Source organism: Phalangium opilio, unplaced genomic scaffold (assembly GCF_054372755.1).
Source record: "Phalangium opilio isolate 3A_F unplaced genomic scaffold, DU_Popi_V2 ptg000019l_1, whole genome shotgun sequence".
NCBI lineage: Eukaryota > Metazoa > Arthropoda > Arachnida > Opiliones > Phalangiidae > Phalangium > Phalangium opilio.
In genome coordinates this window covers 7,790,718-7,815,651 of record NW_028324152.1, presented here as the reverse complement: position 1 = coordinate 7,815,651, position 24,934 = coordinate 7,790,718, and the positions used below count along the sequence as shown (strand labels likewise).

The 24,934-nt window shown below is 48.2% G+C and overlaps 1 non-coding gene across 1 annotated transcript; it reads right to left on the bottom strand.

The window, feature by feature from the left end:
• Positions 1-371: 371 nt before the first annotated feature.
• TRNAN-AUU (transfer RNA asparagine (anticodon AUU)) lies at positions 372-444 on the bottom strand. Its single transcript has one exon. It is a non-coding gene; the product is annotated as a tRNA-Asn (tRNA).
• Positions 445-24,934: the final 24,490 nt, after the last annotated feature.

Below are 24,934 nucleotides of genomic sequence, written 5' to 3'. Positions count from 1 at the left end.
AGCCCAAAAATTAAATGGTCGTCAAGTATTGTGGAAAAACTTTGGCTTTCTACGTTACATTTGAGATCACACAACACCGCTCCCGGATGGGCTCGAACCACCAACCTATTGGTTAACAGCCGAACGCGCTAACCATTGAGCCACGGAAGCTCAGAAATTAAATGGTTGTCAGCTATTGTGGAAAAACTTTAGCTTTCTACGTTACATTTGAGACCCCACAACACCTTTCCCGGGTGGGCTCGAACCACCAACCTTTCGATTAACAGCTGAACGCGCTAACCATAGCGCCACGGGAGCCCAAAAATTAAATGCTCGTCAGGTATTGTGTAAAAACCTTGACTTTTTACGTCACATCTGAGACCTCACAACACCGCTCCCGGATGGGCTCGAACCACCAACCTATTGGTTAATAGCCGAACGCGCTAACCATTGAGCCACGGAAGCTCAGAAATTAAATGGTTGTCAGCTATTGTGGAAAAACTTTAGCTTTCTACGTTACATTTGAGACCCCACAACACCTTTCCCGGGTGGGCTCGAACCACCAACCTTTCGATTAACAGCTGAACGCGCTAACCATAGCGCCACGGGAGCCCAAAAATTAAATGCTCGTCAGGTATTGTGTAAAAACCTTGACTTTTAACGTCACATCTGAGACCTCACAACACCGCTCCCGGATGGGCTTGAACCACCAACCTATTGGTTAACAGCCGAACGCGCTAACCATTGCGCCACGGAAGCCCAAAAGTTAAATGCTCGTCAGGTATTATGTAAAAACCTTGACTTTTTACGTCACATCTGAGACCTCACAACACCGCTCCCGGATGGGGTCGAACCACCAACCTATTGGTTAACAGCCGAACGCGCTAACCATTGCGCCACGGAAGCCCAAAAATTAAATGGTCGTCATTTATTGTGCAAAAACTTTGGCTTTCTACGTTACATTTCAGATCCCACAACACCGCTCCCGGGTGGGCTCGAACCACCAACCTATTGGTTAACAGCCGAACGCGCTAACCATTGAGCCACGGAAGCTCCGAAATTAAATGGTTGTCAGGTATTGTGGAAAACCTTGACTTTTTACGTCACATCTGAGACCTCACAACACGGCTCCCGGATAGACTCGAACCACCGACCTATTGGTTAACAGCCGAACGTGCTAACCATTGCGCCACGGAAGCCCAAAAATTAAATGGTCGTCAAGTATTGTGGAAAAACTTTGGCTTTCTACGTTACATTTGAGATCACACAACACCGCTCCCGGATGGGCTCGAACCACCAACCTATTGGTTAACAGCCGAACGCGCTAACCATTGAGCCACGGAAGCTCAGAAATTAAATGGTTGTCAGCTATTGTGGAAAAACTTTAGCTTTCTACGTTACATTTGAGACCCCACAACACCTTTCCCGGGTGGGCTCGAACCACCAACCTTTCGATTAACAGCTGAACGCGCTAACCATAACGCCACGGGAGCCCAAAAATTAAATGCTCGTCAGGTATTGTGTAAAAACCTTGACTTTTAACGTCACATCTGAGACCTCACAACACCGCTCCCGGATGGGCTCGAACCACCAACCTATTGGTTAACAGCCGAACGCGCTAACCATTGCGCCACGGAAGCCCAAAAGTTAAATGCTCGTCAGGTATTATGTAAAAACCTTGACTTTTTACGCCACATCTGAGACCTCACAACACCGCTCCCGGATGGGGTCGAACCACCAACCTATTGGTTAACAGCCGAACGCGCTAACCATTGAGCCACGGAAGCTCAGAAATTAAATGGTTGTCAGCTATTGTGGAAAAACTTTAGCTTTCTACGTTACATTTGAGACCCCACAACACCTTTCCCGGGTGGGCTCGAACCACGAACCTTTCGATTAACAGCTGAACGCGCTAACCATAGCGCCACGGGAGCCCAAAAATTAAATGCTCGTCAGGTATTGTGTAAAAACCTTGACTTTTAACGTCACATCTGAGACCTCACAACACCGCTCCCGGATGGGCTTGAACCACCAACCTATTGGTTAACAGCCAAACGCGCTAACCATTGCGCCACGGAAGCCCAAAAGTTAAATGCTCGTCAGGTATTATGTAAAAACCTTGACTTTTTACGTCACATCTGAGACCTCACAACACCGCTCCCGGATGAGGTCGAACCACCAACCTATTGGTTAACAGCCGAACGCGCTAACCATTGCGCCACGGAAGCCCAAAAATTAAATGGTCGTCATTTATTGTGCAAAAACTTTGGCTTTCTACGTTACATTTCAGATCCCACAACACCGCTCCCGGGTGGGCTCGAACCACCAACCTATTGGTTAACAGCCGAACGCGCTAACCATTGAGCCACGGAAGCTCCGAAATTAAATGGTTGTCAGGTATTGTGGAAAACCTTGACTTTTTACGTCACATCTGAGACCTCACAACACGGCTCCCGGATGGGCTCGAACCACCAACCTATTGGTTAACAGCCGAACGTGCTAACCATTGCGCCACGGAAGCCCAAAAATTAAATGGTCGTCAAGTATTGTGGAAAAACTTTGGCTTTCTACGTTACATTTGAGATCACACAACACCGCTCCAGGATGGGCTCGAACCACCAACCTATTGGTTAACAGCCGAACGCGCTAACCATTGAGCCACGGAAGCTCAGAAATTAAATGGTTGTCAGCTATTGTGGAAAAACTTTAGCTTTCTACGTTACATTTGAGACCCCACAACACCTTTCCCGGGTGGGCTCGAACCACCAACCTTTCGATTAACAGCTGAACGCGCTAACCATAACGCCACGGGAGCCCAAAAATTAAATGCTCGTCAGGTATTGTGTAAAAACCTTGACTTTTAACGTCACATCTGAGACCTCACAACACCGCTCCCGGATGGGCTCGAACCACCAACCTATTGGTTAACAGCCGAACGCGCTAACCATTGCGCCACGGAAGCCCAAAAGTTAAATGCTCGTCAGGTATTATGTAAAAACCTTGACTTTTTACGCCACATCTGAGACCTCACAACACCGCTCCCGGATGGGGTCGAACCACCAACCTATTGGTTAACAGCCGAACGCGCTAACCATTGAGCCACGGAAGCTTAGAAATTAAATGGTTGTCAGCTATTGTGGAAAAACTTTAGCTTTCTACGTTACATTTGAGACCCCACAACACCTTTCCCGGGTGGGCTCGAACCACCAACCTTTCGATTAACAGCTGAACGCGCTAACCATAACGCCACGGGAGCCCAAAAATTAAATGCTCGTCAGGTATTGTGTAAAAACCTTGACTTTTAACGTCACATCTGAGACCTCACAACACCGCTCCCGGATGGGCTCGAACCACCAACCTATTGGTTAACAGCCGAACGCGCTAACCATTGCGCCAAGGAAGCCCAAAAGTTAAAGGCTCGTCAGGTATTATGTAAAAACCTTGACTTTTTACGCCACATCTGAGACCTCACAACACCGCTCCCGGATGGGGTCGAACCACCAACCTATTGGTTAACAGCCGAACGCGCTAACCATTGCGCCACGGAAGCCCAAACATTAAATGGTCGTCATTTATTGTGCAAAAACTTTGGCTTTATACGTTACATTTGAGATCACACAACACCGCTCCCGGATGGGCGAACCACCAACCTATTGGTTAACAGCCGAACGCGCTAACCATTGAGCCACGGAAGCTCAGAAATTAAATGGTTGTCAGCTATTGTGGAAAAACTTTAGCTTTCTACGTTACATTTGAGACCCCACAACACCTTTCCCGGGTGGGCTCGAACCACCAACCTTTCGATTAACAGCTGAACGTGCTAACCATTGCGCCACGGGAGCCCAAAAATTAATTGCGCGTCAGGTATTGTGTAAAAACCTTGACTTTTTACGTCACATCTGAGACCTCACAACACCGCTCCCGGATGGGCTCGAACCACCAACCTATTGGTTAACAGCCGAACGCGCTAAACATAGCGCCACGGAAGCCCAAAAGTTAAATGCTCGTCAGGTATTGTGTAAAAACCTTGACTTTTTACGTCACATCTGAGACCTCACAACACCGCTCCCGGATGGGCTCGAACCACCAACCTATTGGTTAACAGCCGAACGCGCTAACCATTGCGCCACGGAAGCCCAAAAGTTAAATGCTCGTCAGGTATTGTGTAAAAACCTTGACTTTTTACGTCAAATCTGAGACCTCAAAACACCGCTCCCGGATGGGGTCGAACCACCTACCTATTGGCTAACAGCCGAACGCGCTAACCATTGCGCCACGGAAGCCCAAAAATTAAATGGTCGTCATTTATTGTGCAAAAACTTGGGCTTTCTACGTTACATTTGAGATCCCACAACACCGCTCCCGGGTGGGCTCGAACCACCAACCTATTGGTTAACAGCCGAACGCGCTAACCATTGAGCCACGGAAGCTCAGAAATTAAATGGTTGTCAGGTATTGTGGAAAAACTTTGGCTTTCTACGTTACATTTGAGATCACACAACACCGCTCCCGGGTGGGCTCGAACCACCAACCTATTGGTTAACAGCCGAACGCGCTAACCATTGCGCCACGGAAGCCCAAAAGCTAAATGCTCGTCAGGTATTGTGCAAAAAACTTGACTTTTTACGTCACATCTGAGACCTCACAACACCGCTCCCGGATGGGCTCGAACCACCAACCTATTGGTTAACAGCCGAACGCGCTAACCATTGCGCCACGGAAGCCCAAAAGTTAAATGCTCGTCAGGTATTGTGTAAAAACCTTGACTTTTTACGTCACATCTGAGACCTCACAACACCGCTCCCGGATGGGCTCGAACCACCAACCTATTGGTTAACAGCCGAACGCGCTAACCATTGAGCCACGGAAGCTCAGAAATTAAATTGTTGTCAGGTATTGTGGAAAAACTTTGGCTTTCTACGTTACATTTGAGACCCCACAACACCTCTCCCGGGTGGGCTCGAACCACCAACCTTTCGATTAACAGCTGAACGCGGTAACCATTGTGCCACGGAAGCCCAAAAATTAAATGCTCGTCAGGTATTGTGTAAAAACCTTGACTTTTTACGTCACATCTGAGACCTCACAACACCGCTCCCGGATGGGCTCGAACCACCAACCTATTGGTTAACAGCCGAACGCGCTAACCATTGCGCCACGGAAGCCCAAAAGTTAAATGCTCGTCAGGTATTGTGCAAAAACTTTGGCTTTCTACGTTACATTTCAGATCCCTCAACACCGCTCTCGGGTGGGCTCGAACCACCAACCTATTGGTTAACAGCCGAACGCGCTAACCATTGCGCCACGGAAGCCCAAAAGTTAAATGCTCGTCAGGTATTGTGTAAAAACCTTGACTTTTTACGTCACATCTGAGACCTCACAACACCGCTCCCGGATGGGCTCGAACCACCAACCTATTGGTTAACAGCCGAACGCGCTAACCATTGCCCCACGGAAGCCCAAAAGTTAAATGATCGTTAGGTATTGTGTAAAAACCTTGACTTTTTACGTCACATCTGAGACCTCACAACACCGCTCCCGGATGGGCTCGAACCACCAACCTATTGGTTAACAGCCGAACGCGCTAACCAATGCGCCACGGAAGCCCAAAAGTTAAATGCTCGTCAGGTATTATGTAAAAACCTTGACTTTTTACGTCACATCTGAGACCTCACAACACCGCTCCCGGATGGGGTCGAACCACCAACCTATTGGTTAACAGCCGAACGCGCTAACCATTGCGCCACGGAAGCCCAAAAATTAAATGGTCGTCATTTATTGTGCAAAAACTTTGGCTTTCTACGTTACATTTCAGATCCCACAACACCGCTCCCGGGTGGGCTCGAACCACCAACCTATTGGTTAACAGCCGAACGCGCTAACCATTGAGCCACGGAAGCTCCGAAATTAAATGGTTGTCAGGTATTGTGGAAAACCTTGACTTTTTACGTCACATCTGAGACCTCACAACACGGCTCCCGGATGGGCTCGAACCACCAACCTATTGGTTAACAGCCGAACGTGCTAACCATTGCGCCACGGAAGCCCAAAAATTAAATGGTCGTCAGGTATTATGTAAAAACCTTGACTTTTTACGTCACATCTGAGACCTCACAACACCGCTCCCGGATGGGCTCGAACCACCAACCTATTGGTTAACAGCCGAACGCGCTAACCAATGCGCCACGGAAGCCCAAAAGTTAAATGCTCGTCAGGTATTATGTAAAAACCTTGACTTTTTACGTCACATCTGAGACCTCACAACACCGCTCCCGGATGGGGTCGAACCACCAACCTATTGGTTAACAGCCGAACGCGCTAACCATTGCGCCACGGAAGCCCAAAAATTAAATGGTCGTCATTTATTGTGCAAAAACTTTGGCTTTCTACGTTACATTTCAGATCCCACAACACCGCTCCCGGGTGGGCTCGAACCACCAACCTATTGGTTAACAGCCGAACGCGCTAACCATTGAGCCACGGAAGCTCCGAAATTAAATGGTTGTCAGGTATTGTGGAAAACCTTGACTTTTTACGTCACATCTGAGACCTCACAACACGGCTCCCGGATGGGCTCGAACCACCAACCTATTGGTTAACAGCCGAACGTGCTAACCATTGCGCCACGGAAGCCCAAAAATTAAATGGTCGTCAGGTATTGTGGAAAAACTTTGGCTTTCTACGTTACATTTGAGACCACACAACACCGCTCCCGGATGGGCTCGAACCACCAACCTATTGGTTAACAGCCGAACGCGCTAACCATTGAGCCACGGAAGCTCAGAAATTAAATGGTTGTCAGGTATTGTGGAAAAACTTTGGCTTTCTACGTTACATTTGAGATCACACAACACCGCTCCCGGGTGGGCTCGAACCACCAACCTATTGGTTAACAGCCGAACGCGCTAACCATTGCGCCACGGAAGCCCAAAAGCTAAATGCTCGTCAGGTATTGTGCAAAAAACTTGACTTTTTACGTCACATCTGAGACCTCACAACACCGCTCCCGGATGGGCTCGAACCACCAACCTATTGGTTAACAGCCGAACGCGCTAACCATTGCGCCACGGAAGCCCAAAAGTTAAATGCTCGTCAGGTATTGTGTAAAAACCTTGACTTTTTACGTCACATCTGAGACCTCACAACACCGCTCCCGGATGGGCTCGAACCACCAACCTATTGGTTAACAGCCGAACGCGCTAACCATTGAGCCACGGAAGCTCAGAAATTAAATTGTTGTCAGGTATTGTGGAAAAACTTTGGCTTTCTACGTTACATTTGAGACCCCACAACACCTCTCCCGGGTGGGCTCGAACCACCAACCTTTCGATTAACAGCTGAACGCGGTAACCATTGTGCCACGGAAGCCCAAAAATTAAATGCTCGTCAGGTATTGTGTAAAAACCTTGACTTTTTACGTCACATCTGAGACCTCACAACACCGCTCCCGGATGGGCTCGAACCACCAACCTATTGGTTAACAGCCGAACGCGCTAACCATTGCGCCACGGAAGCCCAAAAGTTAAATGCTCGTCAGGTATTGTGCAAAAACTTTGGCTTTCTACGTTACATTTCAGATCCCTCAACACCGCTCTCGGGTGGGCTCGAACCACCAACCTATTGGTTAACAGCCGAACGCGCTAACCATTGCGCCACGGAAGCCCAAAAGTTAAATGCTCGTCAGGTATTGTGTAAAAACCTTGACTTTTTACGTCACATCTGAGACCTCACAACACCGCTCCCGGATGGGCTCGAACCACCAACCTATTGGTTAACAGCCGAACGCGCTAACCATTGCCCCACGGAAGCCCAAAAGTTAAATGATCGTTAGGTATTGTGTAAAAACCTTGACTTTTTACGTCACATCTGAGACCTCACAACACCGCTCCCGGATGGGCTCGAACCACCAACCTATTGGTTAACAGCCGAACGCGCTAACCAATGCGCCACGGAAGCCCAAAAGTTAAATGCTCGTCAGGTATTATGTAAAAACCTTGACTTTTTACGTCACATCTGAGACCTCACAACACCGCTCCCGGATGGGGTCGAACCACCAACCTATTGGTTAACAGCCGAACGCGCTAACCATTGCGCCACGGAAGCCCAAAAATTAAATGGTCGTCATTTATTGTGCAAAAACTTTGGCTTTCTACGTTACATTTCAGATCCCACAACACCGCTCCCGGGTGGGCTCGAACCACCAACCTATTGGTTAACAGCCGAACGCGCTAACCATTGAGCCACGGAAGCTCCGAAATTAAATGGTTGTCAGGTATTGTGGAAAACCTTGACTTTTTACGTCACATCTGAGACCTCACAACACGGCTCCCGGATGGGCTCGAACCACCAACCTATTGGTTAACAGCCGAACGTGCTAACCATTGCGCCACGGAAGCCCAAAAATTAAATGGTCGTCAGGTATTGTGGAAAAACTTTGGCTTTCTACGTTACATTTGAGACCACACAACACCGCTCCCGGATGGGCTCGAACCACCAACCTATTGGTTAACAGCCGAACGCGCTAACCCTTGAGCCACGGAAGCTCAGAAATTAAATGGTTGTCAGCTATTGTGGAAAAACTTTAGCTTTCTACGTTACATTTGAGACCCCACAACACCTTTCCCGGGTGGGCTCGAACCACCAACCTTTCGATTAACAGCTGAACGTGCTAACCATTGCGCCACGGGAGCCCAAAAATTAAATGCTCGTCAGGTATTGTGTAAAAACCTTGACTTTTTACGTCACATCTGAGACCTCACAACACCGCTCCCGGATGGGCTCGAACCACCAACCTATTGGTTAACAGCCGAACGCGCTAACCATTGCGCCACGGAAGCCCAAAAGTTAAATGCTCGTCAGGTATTATGTAAAAACCTTGACTTTTTACGTCACATCTGAGACCTCACAACACCGCTCCCGGATGGGGTCGAACCACCAACCTATTGGTTAACAGCCGAACGCGCTAACCATTGCGCCACGGAAGCCCAAAAGTTAAATGATCGTTAGGTATTGTGTAAAAACCTGGACTTTTTACGTCACATCTGAGACCTCACAACACCGCTCCCGGATGGGCTCGAACCACCAACCTATTGGTTAACAGCCGAACGCGCTAACCATTGCGCCACGGAAGCCCAAAAGTTAAATGCTCGTCAGGTATTATGTAAAAACCTTGACTTTTTACGTCACATCTGAGACCTCACAACACCGCTCCCGGATGGGGTCGAACCACCAACCTATTGGTTAACAGCCGAACGCGCTAACCATTGCGCCACGGAAGCCCAAAATTTAAATGGTCGTCATTTATTGTGCAAAAACTTTGGCTTTCTACGTTACATTTCAGATCCCACAACACCGCTCCCGGGTGGGCTCGAACCACGTACCTATTGGTTAACAGACGAACGCGCTAACCATTGAGCCACGGAAGCTCCGAAATTAAATGGTTGTCAGGTATTGTGGAAAACCTTGACTTTTTACGTCACATCTGAGACCTCACAACACGGCTCCCGGATGGGCTCGAACCACCAACCTATTGGTTAACAGCCGAACGTGCTAACCATTGCGCCACGGAAGCCCAAAAATTAAATGGTCGTCAAGTATTGTGGAAAAACTTTGGCTTTCTACGTTACATTTGAGATCACACAACACCGCTCCCGGATGGGCTCGAACCACCAACCTATTGGTTAACAGCCGAACGCGCTAACCATTGAGCCACGGAAGCTCAGAAATTAAATGGTTGTCAGCTATTGTGGAAAAACTTTAGCTATCTACGTTACATTTGAGACCCCACAACACCTTTCCCGGGTGGGCTCGAACCACCAACCTTTCGATTAACAGCTGAACGCGCTAACCATAGCGCCACGGGAGCCCAAAAATTAAATGCTCGTCAGGTATTGTGTAAAAACCTTGACTTTTAACGTCACATCTGAGACCTCACAACACCGCTCCCGGATGGGCTCGAACCACCACCCTATTGGTTAACAGCCGAACGCGCTAACCATTGCGCCACGGAAGCCCAAAAGTTAAATGCTCGTCATTTATTGTGCAAAAACTTTGGCTTTCTACGTTACATTTCAGATCCCACAACACCGCTCCCGGGTGGGCTCGAACCACCAACCTATTGGTTAACAGCCGAACGCGCTAACCATTGAGCCACGGAAGCTCCGAAATTAAATGGTTGTCAGGTATTGTGGAAAACCTTGACTTTTTACGTCAGCTCTGAGACCTCACAACACGGCTCCCGGATGGGCTCGAACCACCAACCTATTGGTTAACAGCCCAACGTGCTAACCATTGCGCCACGGAAGCCCAAAAATTAAATGGTCGTCAGGTATTGTGGAAAAACTTTGGCTTTCTACGTTACATTTGAGATCACACAACACCGCTCCCGGATGGGCTCGAACCACCAACCTATTGGTTAACAGCCGAACGCGCTAACCATTGAGCCACGGAAGCTCAGAAATTAAATGGTTGTCAGCTATTGTGGAAAAACTTTAGCTTTCTACGTTACATTTGAGACCCCACAACACCTTTCCCGGGTGGGCTCGAACCACCAACCTTTCGATTAACAGCTGAACGCGCTAACCATAGCGCCACGGGAGCCCAAAAATTAAATGCTCGTCAGGTATTGTGTAAAAACCTTGATTTTAACGTCACATCTGAGACCTCACAACACCGCTCCCGGATGGGCTCGAACCACCAACCTATTGGTTAACAGCCGAACGCGCTAACCATTGCGCCACGGAAGCCCGAAAGTTAAATGCTCGTCAGGTATTATGTAAAAACCTTGACTTTTTACGTCACATCTGAGACCTCACAACACCGCTCCCGGATGGGGTCGAACAACCAACCTATTGGTTAACAGCCGAACGCGCTAACCATTGCGCCACGGAAGCCCAAAAATTAAATGGTCGTCATTTATTTTGCAAAAACTTTGGCTTTCTACGTTACATTTCAGATCCCACAACACCGCTCCCGGGTGGGCTCGAACCACGTACCTATTGGTTAACAGACGAACGCGCTAACCATTGAGCCACGGAAGCTCCGAAATTAAATGGTTGTCAGGTATTGTGGAAAACCTTGACTTTTTACGTCACATCTGAGACCTCACAACACGGCTCCCGGATGGGCTCGAACCACCAACCTATTGGTTAACAGCCGAACGTGCTAACCATTGCGCCACGGAAGCCCAAAAATTAAATGGTCGTCAAGTATTGTGGAAAAACTTTGGCTTTCTACGTTACATTTGAGATCACACAACACCGCTCCCGGATGGGCTCGAACCACCAACCTATTGGTTAACAGCCGAACGCGCTAACCATTGAGCCACGGAAGCTCAGAAATTAAATGGTTGTCAGCTATTGTGGAAAAACTTTAGCTATCTACGTTACATTTGAGACCCCACAACACCTTTCCCGGGTGGGCTCGAACCACCAACCTTTCGATTAACAGCTGAACGCGCTAACCATAGCGCCACGGGAGCCCAAAAATTAAATGCTCGTCAGGTATTGTGTAAAAACCTTGACTTTTAACGTCACATCTGAGACCTCACAACACCGCTCCCGGATGGGCTCGAACCACCACCCTATTGGTTAACAGCCGAACGCGCTAACCATTGCGCCACGGAAGCCCAAAAGTTAAATGCTCGTCATTTATTGTGCAAAAACTTTGGCTTTCTACGTTACATTTCAGATCCCACAACACCGCTCCCGGGTGGGCTCGAACCACCAACCTATTGGTTAACAGCCGAACGCGCTAACCATTGAGCCACGGAAGCTCCGAAATTAAATGGTTGTCAGGTATTGTGGAAAACCTTGACTTTTTACGTCAGCTCTGAGACCTCACAACACGGCTCCCGGATGGGCTCGAACCACCAACCTATTGGTTAACAGCCGAACGTGCTAACCATTGCGCCACGGAAGCCCAAAAATTAAATGGTCGTCAGGTATTGTGGAAAAACTTTGGCTTTCTACGTTACATTTGAGATCACACAACACCGCTCCCGGATGGGCTCGAACCACCAACCTATTGGTTAACAGCCGAACGCGCTAACCATTGAGCCACGGAAGCTCAGAAATTAAATGGTTGTCAGCTATTGTGGAAAAACTTTAGCTTTCTACGTTACATTTGAGACCCCACAACACCTTTCCCGGGTGGGCTCGAACCACCAACCTTTCGATTAACAGCTGAACGCGCTAACCATAGCGCCACGGGAGCCCAAAAATTAAATGCTCGTCAGGTATTGTGTAAAAACCTTGATTTTAACGTCACATCTGAGACCTCACAACACCGCTCCCGGATGGGCTCGAACCACCAACCTATTGGTTAACAGCCGAACGCGCTAACCATTGCGCCACGGAAGCCCGAAAGTTAAATGCTCGTCAGGTATTATGTAAAAACCTTGACTTTTTACGTCACATCTGAGACCTCACAACACCGCTCCCGGATGGGGTCGAACAACCAACCTATTGGTTAACAGCCGAACGCGCTAACCATTGCGCCACGGAAGCCCAAAAATTAAATGGTCGTCATTTATTTTGCAAAAACTTTGGCTTTCTACGTTACATTTCAGATCCCACAACACCGCTCCCGGGTGGGCTCGAACCACCAACCTATTGGTTAACAGCCGAACGCGCTAACCATTGAGCCACGGAAGCTCCGAAATTAAATGGTTGTCAGGTATTGTGGAAAACCTTGACTTTTTACGTCACATCTGAGACCTCACAACACGGCTCCCGGATGGGCTCGAACCACCAAGCTATTGGTTAACAGCCGAACGTGCTAACCATTGCGCCACGGAAGCCCAAAAATTAAATGGTCGTCAGGTATTGTGGAAAAACTTTGGCTTTCTACGTTACATTTGAGATCACACAACACCGCTCCCGGATGGGCTCGAACCACCAACCTATTGGTTAACAGCCGAACGCGCTAACCATTGAGCCACGGAAGCTCAGAAATTAAATGGTTGTCAGCTATTGTGGAAAAACTTTAGCTTTCTACGTTACATTTGAGACCCCACAACACCTTTCCCGGGTGGGCTCGAACCACCAACCTTTCGATTAACAGCTGAACGCGCTAACCATAGCGCCACGGGAGCCCAAAAATTAAATGCTCGTCAGGTATTGTGTAAAAACCTTGATTTTAACGTCACATCTGAGACCTCACAACACCGCTCCCGGATGGGCTCGAACCACCAACCTATTGGTTAACAGCCGAACGCGCTAAACATAGCGCCACGGAAGCCCAAAAGTTAAATGCTCGTCAGGTATTGTGTAAAACCTTGACTTTTTACGTCACATCTGAGACCTCACAACACCGCTCCCGGATGGGCTCGAACCACCAACCTATTGGTTAACAGCCAAACGCGCTAACCATTGCGCCACGGAAGCCCAAAAGTTAAATGCTCGACAGGTATTGTGTAAAAACCTTGACTTTTTACGTCAAATCTGAGACCTCAAAACACCGCTCCCGGATGGGGTCGAACCACCAACCTATTGGTTAACAGCCGAACGCGCTAACCATTGCGCCACGGAAGCCCAAAAATTAAATGGTCGTCATTTATTGTGCAAAAACTTTGGCTTTCTACGTTACATTTGAGATCCCACAACACCGCTCCCGGGTGGGCTCGAACCACCAACCTATTGGTTAACAGCCGAACGCGCTAACCATTGAGCCACGGAAGCTCAGAAATTAAATGGTTGTCAGGTATTGTGGAAAAACTTTGGCTTTCTACGTTACATTTGAGATCACACAACACCGCTCCCGGGTGGGCTTGAACCACCAACCTATTGGTTAACAGCCGAACGCGCTAACCATTGCGCCACGGAAGCCCAAAAGCTAAATGCTCGTCAGGTATTGTGCAAAAAACTTGACTTTTTACGTCACATCTGAGACCTCACAACACCGCTCCCGGATGGGCTCGAACCACCAACCTATTGGTTAACAGCCGAACGCGCTAACCATTGCGCCACGGAAGCCCAAAAGTTAAATGCTCGTCAGGTATTGTGTAAAAACCTTGACTTTTTACGTCACATCTGAGACCTCACAACACCGCTCCCGGATGGGCTCGAACCACCAACCTATTGGTTAACAGCCGAACGCGCTAACCATTGAGCCACTGAAGCTCAGAATTTAAATTGTTGTCAGGTATTGTGGAAAAACTTTGGCTTTCTACGTTACATTTGAGATCACACAACACCGCTCCCGGATGGGCTCGAACCACCAACCTATTGGTTAACAGCCGAACGCGCTAACCATTGAGCCACGGGAGCCCAAAAATTAAATGCTCGTCAGGTATTGTGTAAAAACCTTGACTTTTTACGTCACATCTGAGACCTCACAACACCGCTCCCGGATGGGCTCGAACCACCAACCTATTGGTTAACAGCCGAACGCGCTAACCATTGCGCCACGGAAGCCCAAAAATTAAATGGTCGTCAGGTATTGTGGAAAAACTTTGGCTTTCTACGTTACACTTGATATCACACAACACCGCTCCCGGGTGGGCTCGAACCACCAACCTATTGGTTAACAGCTGAACGCGCTAACCATTGAGCCACGGAAGCTCAGAAATTAAACGGTTGTCAGGTATTGTGGAAAAACTTTGGCTTTCTACGTTACATTTGAGACACCACAACACCTCTCCCTGGTGGGCTCGAACCACCAACCTTTCGATTAACAGCTGAACGCGCTAACCATTGCGCCACGGAAGCCCAGAAATTAGATGCTCGTCAGATATTGTGTAAAAACCTTGACTTTTTACGTCACATCTAAGACCCCACAACACCGCTCCCGGATAGGCTCGAACCACCAACCTATTGGTTAACAGCCGAACGCGCTAACCATTGCGCCACGGACGCCCAATAATTAAATGGTTGTCAGGTATTGTTGAAAAGTTACGACTTTTCACGCTACTTCTGAGACCCCACAAATCCTGTCTCGTTTGGGCTCGAACCACCAACCTATTGGTTAACAGCTGAACGCGCTAACCATTGAGCCACGGAAGCTCAGAAATTAAACGGTTGTCAGGTATTGTGGAAAAACTTTGGCTTTCTACGTTACATTTGAGACCCCACAACACCTCTCCCGGGTGGGCTCGAACCACCAACCTTTCGGTTAACAGCTGAACGCGCTAACCATTGCGCCACTGAGGCCCAAAAATTAAATGGTCGTCAGATATTGTGGAAAAACTTTGGCTATTTACGTTACATTTGAGATCCCAAAACACCGCTCCCGGGTGGGCTCGAACCACCAACCTATTGGTTAACAGCCGAACGCGCTAACCATTGAGCCACGGAAGCTCAGAAAATAAATGGTTATCACGTATTATGGAAAAAGTTTGACTTTTCACGCTACATCTGAGACCTCACAACACCGCTCCCGGATGGGCTCGAAACACCAACCTTTCGATTAACAGCCGAACGCGCTAACCATTGAGCCACGGAAGCTGAGAAATTAAATGGTTGTCACGTATTGTGGAAAAGTTTTGATTTTTACGCTACATCTGAGACCACACAATACCTCTTCCGGGCGGGCTCGAACCACCAACCTTTCGATTAACAGCTGAACGCGCTAACCATTGCGCCACGGAAGCCCAAAAGTTAAATGTTCGTCAGGTGTTTCGGAAAAACTCTGACATTTTACGTTACATCTGAGACGTCACCACACCGCTCCCAGGAGGGCTCGAACCACCAACCTTTCGGTTAACAGCTGAACGCGCTGACCATTGCGCCACTGTAGCCCAAAAATTAAATTTTCGTCAGGTATTGAGGTAAAACCTTGACTTTTTACGTCAAATCTGAGACCTCAAAACACCGCTCCCGGATGGGGTCGAACCACCAACCTATTGGTTAACAGCCGAACGCGCTAACCATTGCGCCACGGAAGCCCAAAAATTAAATGGTCGTCATTTATTGTGCAAAAACTTTGGCTTTCTACGTTACATTTGAGATCCCACAACACCGCTCCCGGGTGGGCTCGAACCACCAACCTATTGGTTAACAGCCGAACGCGCTAACCATTGAGCCACGGAAGCTCAGAAATTAAATGGTTGTCAGGTATTGTGGAAAAACTTTGGCTTTCTACGTTACATTTGAGATCACACAACACCGCTCCCGGGTGGGCTTGAACCACCAACCTATTGGTTAACAGCCGAACGCGCTAACCATTGCGCCACGGAAGCCCAAAAGTTAAATGCTCGTCAGGTATTATGTAAAAACCTTGACTTTTTACGTCACATCTGAGACCTCACAACACCACTCCCGGATGAGGTCGAACCACCAACCTATTGGTTAACAGCCGAACGCGCTAACCATTGCGCCACGGAAGCCCAAAAATTAAATGGTCGTCATTTATTGTGCAAAAACTTTGGCTTTCTACGTTACATTTCAGATCCCACAACACCGCTCCCGGGTGGGCTCGAACCACCAACCTATTGGTTAACAGCCGAACGCGCTAACCATTGAGCCACGGAAGCTCCGAAATTAAATGGTTGTCAGGTATTGTGGAAAACCTTGACTTTTTACGTCACATCTGAGACCTCACAACACGGCTCCCGGATGGGCTCGAACCACCAACCTATTGGTTAACAGCCGAACGTGCTAACCATTGCGCCACGGAAGCCCAAAAATTAAATGGTCGTCAAGTATTGTGGAAAAACTTTGGCTTTCTACGTTACATTTGAGATCACACAACACCGCTCCCGGATGGGCTCGAACCACCAACCTATTGGTTAACAGCCGAACGCGCTAACCATTGAGCCACGGAAGCTCAGAAATTAAATGGTTGTCAGCTATTGTGGAAAAACTTTAGCTTTCTACGTTACATTTGAGACCCCACAACACCTTTCCCGGGTGGGCTCGAACCACCAACCTTTCGATTAACAGCTGAACGCGCTAACCATAACGCCACGGGAGCCCAAAAATTAAATGCTCGTCAGGTATTGTGTAAAAACCTTGACTTTTAACGTCACATCTGAGACCTCACAACACCGCTCCCGGATGGGCTCGAACCACCAACCTATTGGTTAACAGCCGAACGCGCTAACCATTGCGCCACGGAAGCCCAAAAGTTAAATGCTCGTCAGGTATTATGTAAAAACCTTGACTTTTTACGCCACATCTGAGACCTCACAACACCGCTCCCGGATGGGGTCGAACCACCAACCTATTGGTTAACAGCCGAACGCGCTAACCATTGAGCCACGGAAGCTTAGAAATTAAATGGTTGTCAGCTATTGTGGAAAAACTTTAGCTTTCTACGTTACATTTGAGACCCCACAACACCTTTCCCGGGTGGGCTCGAACCACCAACCTTTCGATTAACAGCTGAACGCGCTAACCATAACGCCACGGGAGCCCAAAAATTAAATGCTCGTCAGGTATTGTGTAAAAACCTTGACTTTTAACGTCACATCTGAGACCTCACAACACCGCTCCCGGATGGGCTCGAACCACCAACCTATTGGTTAACAGCCGAACGCGCTAACCATTGCGCCACGGAAGCCCAAAAGTTAAATGCTCGTCAGGTATTATGTAAAAACCTTGACTTTTTACGCCACATCTGAGACCTCACAACACCGCTCCCGGATGGGGTCGAACCACCAACCTATTGGTTAACAGCCGAACGCGCTAACCATTGCGCCACGGAAGCCCAAACATTAAATGGTCGTCATTTATTGTGCAAAAACTTTGGCTTTATACGTTACATTTGAGATCACACAACACCGCTCCCGGATGGGCTCGAACCACCAACCTATTGGTTAACAGCCGAACGCGCTAACCATTGAGCCACGGAAGCTCAGAAATTAAATGGTTGTCAGCTATTGTGGAAAAACTTTAGCTTTCTACGTTACATTTGAGACCCCACAACACCTTTCCCGGGTGGGCTCGAACCACCAACCTTTCGATTAACAGCTGAACGTGCTAACCATTACGCCACGGGAGCCCAAAAATTAAATGCTCGTCAGGTATTGTGTAAAAACCTTGACTTTTTACGTCACATCTGAGACCTCACAACACCGCTCCCGGATGGGCTCGAACCACCAACCTATTGGTTAACAGCCGAACGCGCTAAACATAGCGCCACGGAAGCCCAAAAGTTAAATGCTCGTCAGGTATTGTGTAAAAACCTTGACTTTTTACGTCACATCTGAGACCTCACAACACCGCTCCCGGATGGGCTCGAACCACCAACCTATTGGTTAACAGCCGAACGCGCTAACCATTGCGCCACGGAAGCCCAAAAGTTAAATGCTCGTCAGGTATTGTGTAAAAACCTTGACTTTTTACGTCAAATCTGAGACCTCAAAACACCGCTCCCGGATGGGGTCGAACCACCAACCTATTGGCTAACAGCCGAACGCGCTAACCATTGCGCCACGGAAGCCCAAAAATTAAATGGTCGTCATTTATTGTGCAAAAACTTGGGCTTTCTACGTTACATTTGAGATCCCACAACACCGCTCCCGGGTGGGCTCGAACCACCAACCTATTGGTTAACAGCCGAACGCGCTAACCATTGAGCCACGGAAGCTCAGAAATTAAATGGTTGTCAGGTATTGTGGAAAAACTTTGGCTTTCTACGTTACATTTGAGATCACACAACACCGCTCCCGGGTGGGCTCGAACCACCAACCTATTGGTTAACAGCAGAACGCGCTAACCATTGCGCCACGGAAGCCCAAAAGCTAAATGCTCGTCAGGTATTGTGCAAAAAACTTGACTTTTTACGTCACATCTGAGACCTCACAACACCGCTCCCGGATGGGCTCGAACCACCAACCTATTGGTTAACAGCCGAACGCGCTAACCATTGCGCCACGGAAGCCCAAAAGTTAAATGCTCGTCAGGTATTGTGTAAAAACCTTGACTTTTTACGTCACATCTGAGACCTCACAACACCGCTCCCGGATGGGCTCGAACCACCAACCTATTGGTTAACAGCCGAACGCGCTAACCATTGAGCCACGAAAGCTCAGAAATTAAATTGTTGTCAGGTATTGTGGAAAAACTTTGGCTTTCTACGTTACATTTGAGACCCCACAACACCTCTCCCGGGTGGGCTCGAACCACCAACCTATTGGTTAACAGCCGAACGCGCTAACCATTGCCCCACGGAAGCCCAAAAGTTAAATGATCGTTAGGTATTGTGTAAAAACCTTGACTTTTTACGTCACATCTGAGACCTCACAACACCGCTCCCGGATGGGCTCGAACCACCAACCTATTGGTTAACAGCCGAACGCGCTAACCAATGCGCCACGGAAGCCCAAAAGTTAAATGCTCGTCAGGTATTATGTAAAAACCTTGACTTTTTACGTCACATCTGAGACCTCACAACACCGCTCCCGGATGGGGTCGAACCACCAACCTATTGGTTAACAGCCGAACGCGCTAACCATTGCGCCACGGAAGCCCAAAAATTAAATGGTCGTCATTTATTGTGCAAAAACTTTGGCTTTCTACGTTACATTTCAGATCCCACAACACCGCTCCCGGGTGGGCTCGAACCACCAACCTATTGGTTAACAGCCGAACGCGCTAACCATTGAGCCACGGAAGCTCCGAAATTAAATGGTTGTCAGGTATTGTGGAAAACCTTGACTTTTTACGTCACATCTGAGACCTCACAACACGGCTCCCGGATGGGCTCGAACCACCAACCTATTGGTTAACAGCCGAACGTGCTAACCATTGCGCCACGGAAGCCCAAAAATTAAATGGTCGTCAGGTATTGTGGAAAAACTTTGGCTTTCTACGTTACATTTGAGACCACACAACACCGCTCCCGGATGGGCTCGAACCACCAACCTATTGGTTAACAGCCGAACGCGCTAACCCTTGAGCCACGGAAGCTCAGAAATTAAATGGTTGTCAGCTATTGTGGAAAAACTTTAGCTTTCTACGTTACATTTGAGACCCCACAACACCTTTCCCGGGTGGGCTCGAACCACCAACCTTTCGATTAACAGCTGAACGTGCTAACCATTGCGCCACGGGAGCCCAAAAATTAAATGCTCGTCAGGTATTGTGTAAAAACCTTGACTTTTTACGTCACATCTGAGACCTCACAACACCGCTCCCGGATGGGCTCGAACCACCAACCTATTGGTTAACAGCCGAACGCGCTAACCATTGCGCCACGGAAGCCCAAAAGTTAAATGCTCGTCAGGTATTATGTAAAAACCTTGACTTTTTACGTCACATCTGAGACCTCACAACACCGCTCCCGGATGGGGTCGAACCACCAACCTATTGGTTAACAGCCGAACGCGCTAACCATTGCGCCACGGAAGCCCAAAAGTTAAATGATCGTTAGGTATTGTGTAAAAACCTGGACTTTTTACGTCACATCTGAGACCTCACAACACCGCTCCCGGATGGGCTCGAACCACCAACCTATTGGTTAACAGCCGAACGCGCTAACCATTGCGCCACGGAAGCCCAAAAGTTAAATGCTCGTCAGGTATTATGTAAAAACCTTGACTTTTTACGTCACATCTGAGACCTCACAACACCGCTCCCGGATGGGGTCGAACCACCAACCTATTGGTTAACAGCCGAACGCGCTAACCATTGCGCCACGGAAGCCCAAAATTTAAATGGTCGTCATTTATTGTGCAAAAACTTTGGCTTTCTACGTTACATTTCAGATCCCACAACACCGCTCCCGGGTGGGCTCGAACCACGTACCTATTGGTTAACAGCCGAACGCGCTAACCATTGAGCCACGGAAGCTCCGAAATTAAATGGTTGTCAGGTATTGTGGAAAACCTTGACTTTTTACGTCACATCTGAGACCTCACAACACGGCTCCCGGATGGGCTCGAACCACCAACCTATTGGTTAACAGCCGAACGTGCTAACCATTGCGCCACGGAAGCCCAAAAATTGAATGGTCGTCAGGTATTGTGGAAAAACTTTGGCTTTCTACGTTACATTTGAGATCACACAACACCGCTCCCGGATGGGCTCGAACCACCAACCTATTGGTTAACAGCCGAACGCGCTAACCATTGAGCCACGGAAGCTCAGAAATTAAATGGTTGTCAGCTATTGTGGAAAAACTTTAGCTTTCTACGTTACATTTGAGACCCCACAACACCTTTCCCGGGTGGGCTCGAACCACCAACCTTTCGATTAACAGCTGAACGCGCTAACCATAGCGCCACGGGAGCCCAAAAATTAAATGCTCGTCAGGTATTGTGTAAAAACCTTGATTTTAACGTCACATCTGAGACCTCACAACACCGCTCCCGGATGGGCTCGAACCACCAACCTATTGGTTAACAGCCGAACGCGCTAACCATTGCGCCACGGAAGCCCGAAAGTTAAATGCTCGTCAGGTATTATGTAAAAACCTTGACTTTTTACGTCACATCTGAGACCTCACAACACCGCTCCCGGATGGGGTCGAACCACCAACCTATTGGTTAACAGCCGAACGCGCTAACCATTGCGCCACGGAAGCCCAAAAATTAAATGGTCGTCATTTATTTTGCAAAAACTTTGGCTTTCTACGTTACATTTCAGATCCCACAACACCGCTCCCGGGTGGGCTCGAACCACCAACCTATTGGTTAACAGCCGAACGCGCTAACCATTGAGCCACGGAAGCTCCGAAATTAAATGGTTGTCAGGTATTGTGGAAAACCTTGACTTTTTACGTCACATCTGAGACCTCACAACACGGCTCCCGGATGGGCTCGAACCACCAAGCTATTGGTTAACAGCCGAACGTGCTAACCATTGCGCCACGGAAGCCCAAAAATTAAATGGTCGTCAGGTATTGTGGAAAAACTTTGGCTTTCTACGTTACATTTGAGATCACACAACACCGCTCCCGGATGGGCTCGAACCACCAACCTATTGGTTAACAGCCGAACGCGCTAACCATTGAGCCACGGAAGCTCAGAAATTAAATGGTTGTCAGCTATTGTGGAAAAACTTTAGCTTTCTACGTTACATTTGAGACCCCACAACACCTTTCCCGGGTGGGCTCGAACCACCAACCTTTCGATTAACAGCTGAACGTGCTAACCATTGCGCCACGGGAGCCCAAAAATTAAATGCTCGTCAGGTATTGTGTAAAAACCTTGACTTTTTACGTCACATCTGAGACCTCACAACACCGCTCCCGGATGGGCTCGAACCACCAACCTATTGGTTAACAGCCGAACGCGCTAAACATAGCGCCACGGAAGCCCAAAAGTTAAATGCTCGTCAGGTATTGTGTAAAACCTTGACTTTTTACGTCACATCTGAGACCTCACAACACCGCTCCCGGATGAGCTCGAACCACCAACCTATTGGTTAACAGCCGAACGCGCTAACCATTGCGCCACGGAAGCCCAAAAGTTAAATGCTCGTCAGGTATTGTGTAAAAACCTTGACTTTTTACGTCAAATCTGAGACCTCAAAACACCGCTCCCGGATGGGGTCGAACCACCAACCTATTGGTTAACAGCCGAACGCGCTAACCATTGCGCCACGGAAGCCCAAAAATTAAATGGTCGTCATTTATTGTGCAAAAACTTTGGCTTTCTACGTTACATTTGAGATCCCACAACACCGCTCCCGGGTGGGCTCGAACCACCAACCTATTGGTTAACAGCCGAACGCGCTAACCATTGAGCCACGGAAGCTCAGAAATTAAATGGTTGTCAGGTATTGTGGAAAAACTTTGGCTTTCTACGTTACATTTGAGATCACACAACACCGCTCCCGGGTGGGCTTGAACCACCAACCTATTGGTTAACAGCCGAACGCGCTAACCATTGCGCCACGGAAGCCCAAAAGCTAAATGCTCGTCAGGTATTGTGCAAAAAACTTGACTTTTTACGTCACATCTGAGACCTCACAACACCGCTCCCGGATGGGCTCGAACCACCAACCTATTGGTTAACAGCCGAACGCGCTAACCATTGCGCCACGGAAGCCCAAAAGTTAAATGCTCGTCAGGTATTGTGTAAAAACCTTGACTTTTTACGTCACATCTGAGACCTCACAACACCGCTCCCGGATGGGCTCGAACCACCAACCTATTGGTTAACAGCCGAACGCGCTAACCATTGAGCCACTGAAGCTCAGAAATTAAATTGTTGTCAGGTATTGTGGAAAAACTTTGGCTTTCTACGTTACATTTGAGATCACACAACACCGCTCCCGGATGGGCTCGAACCACCAACCTATTGGTTAACAGCCGAACGCGCTAACCATTGAGCCACGGGAGCCCAAAAATTAAATGCTCGTCAGGTATTGTGTAAAAACCTTGACTTTTTACGTCACATCTGAGACCTCACAACACCGCTCCCGGATGGGCTCGAACCACCAACCTATTGGTTAACAGCCGAACGCGCTAACCATTGCGCCACGGAAGCCCAAAAATTAAATGGTCGTCAGGTATTGTGGAAAAACTTTGGCTTTCTACGTTACACTTGATATCACACAACACCGCTCCCGGGTGGGCTCGAACCACCAACCTATTGGTTAACAGCTGAACGCGCTAACCATTGAGCCACGGAAGCTCAGAAATTAAACGGTTGTCAGGTATTGTGGAAAAACTTTGGCTTTCTACGTTACATTTGAGACCCCACAACACCTCTCCCTGGTGGGCTCGAACCACCAACCTTTCGATTAACAGCTGAACGCGCTAACCATTGCGCCACGGAAGCCCAGAAATTAGATGCTCGTCAGATATTGTGTAAAAACCTTGACTTTTTACGTCACATCTAAGACCCCACAACACCGCTCCCGGATAGGCTCGAACCACCAACCTATTGGTTAACAGCCGAACGCGCTAACCATTGCGCCACGGACGCCCAATAATTAAATGGTTGTCAGGTATTGTTGAAAAGTTACGACTTTTCACGCTACTTCTGAGACCCCACAAATCCTGTCTCGTTTGGGCTCGAACCACCAACCTATTGGTTAACAGCTGAACGCGCTAACCATTGAGCCACGGAAGCTCAGAAATTAAACGGTTGTCAGGTATTGTGGAAAAACTTTGGCTTTCTACGTTACATTTGAGACCCCACAACACCTCTCCCGGGTGGGCTCGAACCACCAACCTTTCGGTTAACAGCTGAACGCGCTAACCATTGCGCCACTGAGGCCCAAAAATTAAATGGTCGTCAGGTATTGTGGAAAAACTTTGGCTATTTACGTTACATTTGAGATCCCAAAACACCGCTCCCGGGTGGGCTCGAACCACCAACCTATTGGTTAACAGCCGAACGCGCTAACCATTGAGCCACGGAAGCTCAGAAAATAAATGGTTATCACGTATTATGGAAAAAGTTTGACTTTTCACGCTACATCTGAGACCTCACAACACCGCTCCCGGAAGGGCTCGAAACACCAACCTTTCGATTAACAGCCGAACGCGCTAACCATTGAGCCACGGAAGCTGAGAAATTAAATGGTTGTCACGTATTGTGGAAAAGTTTTGATTTTTACGCTACATCTGAGACCACACAATACCTCTTCCGGGCGGGCTCGAACCACCAACCTTTCGATTAACAGCTGAACGCGCTAACCATTGCGCCACGGAAGCCCAAAAGTTAAATGTTCGTCAGGTGTTTTGGAAAAACTCTGACATTTTACGTTACATCTGAGACGTCACCACACCGCTCCCAGGAGGGCTCGAACCACCAACCTTTCGGTTAACAGCTGAACGCGCTGACCATTGCGCCACTGTAGCCCAAAAATTAAATTTTCGTCAGGTATTGAGGTAAAACCTTGACTTTTTACTTCACATCTGAGACCTCACAACACCGCTCCCGGATGGGCTCGAACCACCAACCTTTCGGTTAACAGCCGAACGCGCTAACCATTCGCCACTGAGGCCCAAAAATTAAATGGTCGTCAGGTATTGTGGAAAAACTTTGGCTATTTACGTTACATTTGAGATCCAAAAACACCGCTCCCGGGTGGGCTCGAACCACCAACCTATTGGTTAA